At 37.6% G+C, this 4,655-nt stretch overlaps 1 non-coding gene across 1 annotated transcript; it reads left to right on the top strand.

Annotated features, from left to right (window-relative positions):
- The first annotated feature begins 2,466 nt into the window (after positions 1-2,466).
- Positions 2,467-2,688, top strand: LOC129402721 (small nucleolar RNA U3). The gene has a single exon (XR_008628781.1). It is a non-coding gene; the product is annotated as a small nucleolar RNA U3 (small nucleolar RNA).
- The last annotated feature ends 1,967 nt before the right edge of the window (positions 2,689-4,655 follow it).

Consider the following 4,655-nt stretch of genomic DNA (forward strand, 5'->3'; position numbering starts at 1 on the left):
AGCCATAAGGGAGGAAGGGGGCACCCACCTAGTCAGTCTGATGAGCCAATTCAACCTGGCTATCAATGGGATGACAAATGTCACAGCCTAATTGCCTCATATGATGGTCATTTGGTTTGTTTCCATATCCTAGCTGTTGTCATGAGCATAGATAATGCATATCTTTTTTAATGGTTCTGTGATTTGGATTTTCTTTCTTTCTTTCTTTCTTTCTTTCTTTCTTTCTTTCTTTCTTTCTTTCTTTCTTTCTTTCTTTCTTTCTTTCTTTCTTTCTTTCTTTCTTTTTTCTTTCTTTCTTTCTTTCTTTCCTTCCTTCCTTCCTTCCTTCCTTCCTTCCTTCCTTCCTCTTTCTTTCTTTCTTTCTTTCTTTCTTTCTTTCTTTCTTTCTTTCTTTCTTTCTTTCTTTCTTTCTTTCTTTCTTTCTTTCTTTCTTTCTTTCTTTCTTTCTTTCTTTCTTTTCTTTTCGGACACATGGTTGTGCTTAGAGATTACTGCTAACTCTGTATCAAGATTCAGTCCTGTTGGAGCTCAGGGGACTATATGGGGTGCTGGGGCTCAAGTTCCACTGCATGCAAGGCAAGTGTGTTACCTGCTTTGCTTTCTCTCCAGGCCCTATTTCTGTATTTTAGGGATAAGTGTGGGATTGCTGAGTAATATGGAAGATCTATTTCCAATACTCTTCAGTAGAGACTGCACTGAGTGCATTTCTATCAATATTTCCAACAACACAGGTTGTCTGGTTGTTTTTAAACTTTGATATATGCCATTTATTATTGATGTGAGATGCACTGTAGCACTGTCACACTGTCATCCCATTGTTCATCGATTTGCTCAAGCGGGCACCAGTAAGGTCTCTATTGTGAGACTTGTTGTCATTGTTTTCGGCATACTGATTATGCCACAGGTAGCTTGCCAGCTCTGCCATGCAGGCTGGATACTTTCAGTAGTTTGCCGGGCTCTTCGAGAGGGATGGAGGAATCGAACCTGAGTTGGCTGCGTGCAAGGCAGATGCCCTACCTGATGTGCTATAGCTCTAGTCCACGATGTGAGATTATGTTTCTAAATATCTTGCATTTAAACTAAAAGTGTGTTTTTTGTTTGTTCTCTCTATCTATCTCTCTTTCTCTATCTATCTATCTATCTATCTATCTATCTATCTATCTACCTATCTATCTATCATCTATGTATATGTGTGTGTGCACATGTGCATGTGTGTATGCATTGCTCAGAATCAAGCTCAAGGTCTTACACATGCAAGGTAAGTGCTCTATCAACAAAGCTAGCAGCCACTCAGTCATTTATTTTATTTCATAAAAAATTTAAGCCAACTAATACAGTAGGATATATGTTAAGGAAACAGAAACAGAGAGATAGGACAGTGGGAAGGCACTTGCCTTGCACATACCCAACCAGGGTTCAATCCTTGACAACTCCTTTTGTCCCCTGAGCACCACAAGGAGTAATTTCTGAATGTAGAGTCAAGAGTGAGCCCTGAGTATTTCTGAACCCCAAAACAAAACAATACAAACAAAAAAAAGAGAAAAGAAAACGGCAGTACCTCCTAAATTATGTTTAATCTGGTAAAAACTTTCAGTTAAAAGAAAATGAGCTCTTCATAGTTTGTATTTCATTATATTTTAGAGACATTGGGTTAATTTTCTTTAAAATTTTCAAACAACTTCCTTTAAATAATTTGTATCCAAGTTTGGGTAGTTTTGGCTTGTGTTTAACTTGGATCTTTGGGAATATCTATTCCTGAGCAATGAAATCTCTCCTCTTATCATGAACTCCAGGCCAATCTCAAAACTCTTTTCATGGCTGGCTTGCCAACTCTGGGGACTCTGCAGACACAATTGCCTCACAAGAGCCTCTGCAAGTTGTCGATCTCCTGGGAAAGCTCACAGTTGGGGTGGTTAAAATAGTAGTGGTAAAACTTGTATAGAATTACTTTTAGATTTGCTTGCTTTGCTTCAGTTTTCAAAGCAAAAGGACTAGATCTTACCAGTTGGTTGCAAAGTGTTTCAGTTAATAAAAATAAAGGCCATGCAACAAAAGATCTGTAATTGTAACTTTAGAGATATAAATTTAAATAAAGACATAGTAAGAGGAGATGAATGGGAGGCAACAGGGGTAAGGTGCTTTGGGCACATCAGTGGTATAAAGCGTTGGATATATATACATCTAAACTACAGATCTAATAATACTGTACACATGATATCCAAATGACAACAGCCAAACTTAAACATTTGCTTGTTAAAGGGACAGACTGGGAGTGAGAAGGGTGGGAGGGAACCTGGGGACATTAGTAAAATGATGTTGAAACTGGTTGTGGGATTAATGATACAACCCTGTACATCTGAAACTCAACTATGAATAGCTCTGTAAATAACAGTTAAAATTTTAAATTAAAATAATAAAAAATATGTCTGGGCTTGAAATAACAGGGTATTATCAAAAGAGATGAAGTAGACTATACTTTCAGGGATCATTTCTATAGTTTCTATAGTTCATTACCAGAGATGTTTCCCTGATTATACAGAGCACCTAAAACCAAGAGAATGAGCAGAGCATACCCTCCTGAGCATGAAGCTGGTTTTAGGTGTTGCTTTTGTAACTGCCTTTTACCACTGATGATCGTTCTCCTCTTCCTTTGGAAGAGGGAGAGGGAAAGGATGTAGTCTAAGTGGTTTTGCAAAGGGAAAAAAAAGATGAAGAAAGTCAGGATGTCATTCTGTCTTGAGTATCACTTCATCAATAATTCAAATGCAAGGTCCTTATTTCAAATTCAATGCTGCAAACTTTCTCTAGTGCATAAACAAATATATTCAGTAGTTTAGCAATCATGATCAGGCAAAATGTTGCTACTGGTTATTTCATGTTGATGACCATCAATATAATTTGAATTAGTAATACATATTGTTTCTTTAAGGTTTGTTCTCTAGTTCATTTCTATGCTGGTATAATTTGATGTTACAAACACCTTGGGCTGGAGCAATAGCACAGTGGTAGAGCGTTTGCCTTTCACACGGCTGACTCAAGTTCGGTTCCTCCGCCCTCTTGGATAACCCTGCAAGCTACCGAGAGTATCGTGCCCGCATGGCAGAGGCCTGGCAAGCTACCCGTGGCATATTGGATATGCCAAAAATTGTAACAATAATTCTCACAATGAGAGACGTTACTGGTGCCTGCTCAAACCACTCGATGAGCAACAGGATGACAGTGACAGTGACAAACACCTTAGAGCTAGAATCCAAAGCACCACATTTAAGTTGTGCAAATATTTTCAGCTGTAGTTAAAAGGAAAAGATTTATTCAAAAGGCATTTGAATTACTTTATAAAGCAGTTCTTTGTGTATGTGTTTAGCCAAGAGTAGAAGGGTTAATAATTATAACAAAATTAATTAAACTCTGTGCTAAATGCTTTACATCCATCTTATTTAATCTTACATTTATCCTCAGATGAGCACTTATAGAGAAGTTAAAAAATACCAGTCCAAAAAGTTGCACATATTAATGCAATTTATTAGATTATTATTACCAGTTCCTGGTGTATGGGATTGAAAGAAACATAGCAGAGATACACCAAATGTCCTATGGCAACAGGAACTGATAACAAATTTTCTTAAGATTCCAACTTCCAGAGGACAAAATCTTTATATAATGATAGCTTTAGAACTATCTTCCAGGTAGTTCAAGTTGACATAAATTTAGATTGGCTATTATCTATTCTGCATGATAATACTATCATACAGTTCAAAGGATAATTAAGTTTCTCAAATGTTTTTTGTATATAAATTGATCTGGATCCAAGGAGCAAGTTGTAGGTTAACATATCTCAATCAATATACTGTACAGCTCATTTGTCCTAAGATGGAAGAAGTTAGTGAAATGACCTAGATTATAAATCCAATGGGCAAAAAGCAGTGATTATTTTTTTTATTTATTTTTTTGCTTTTTGGGTCACACCTGGCAATGCACAGGGGTTTCTCCTGGCTCTGCACTCAGAAATTACTCTTTGCGGTGCTCAAGGGACCATATGGGATGCTGGGAATCAAACCCGGGTCGGCTGAGTGCCAGGAAAACACCCTACCCACTGTGCTATTGATCCAGCCCCAAGCAGTGGTTATTTTCCTCCTCTTTTTTTTTTTCTAATTAGAAAACTGTTCAACAAAAATAAGATGGCTCAACAAAAGTAAAGTATAGGTAAATTCACTATTTATTTCCAGAACAGATGACTGGATAAAGAAGCTGTGGTTTATAAACACAACGGAATACTACTTGGTTTCAAGAAAATTTGCTGTATGTAGATAGATCTGGAGAGTATTATGCTGAGTGGAGACAGGGGGAAGGCCAGACGCAGAATGATCCCTTCATATGAGGGGTATAAAGAAACATAGCAGGAAGACACTAAATGCCCAAAGGCGACAGGAACTGAGAATTGGTCTTCAGTAGGAAGCTTAACACTGGAGGGTGGGGAGGGGGCCTCTGGGACAATGTGGAGGGAAGTGGATATTCTGGTGGAGGGTGTGGTGCTGGGTTGTATGCAAGAAAACTTACAATTAACAGTGTTTTAAACCACATGGTGCATATAAAATAAAAGATGAATATGTTCACAGCAGGATGCAGTCAGTTCTTTTATTACAGTTTTATTTGTT

The sequence above is a fragment of the Sorex araneus genome, chromosome 2 (assembly GCF_027595985.1).
Source record: "Sorex araneus isolate mSorAra2 chromosome 2, mSorAra2.pri, whole genome shotgun sequence".
Taxonomy (NCBI): domain Eukaryota; kingdom Metazoa; phylum Chordata; class Mammalia; order Eulipotyphla; family Soricidae; genus Sorex; species Sorex araneus.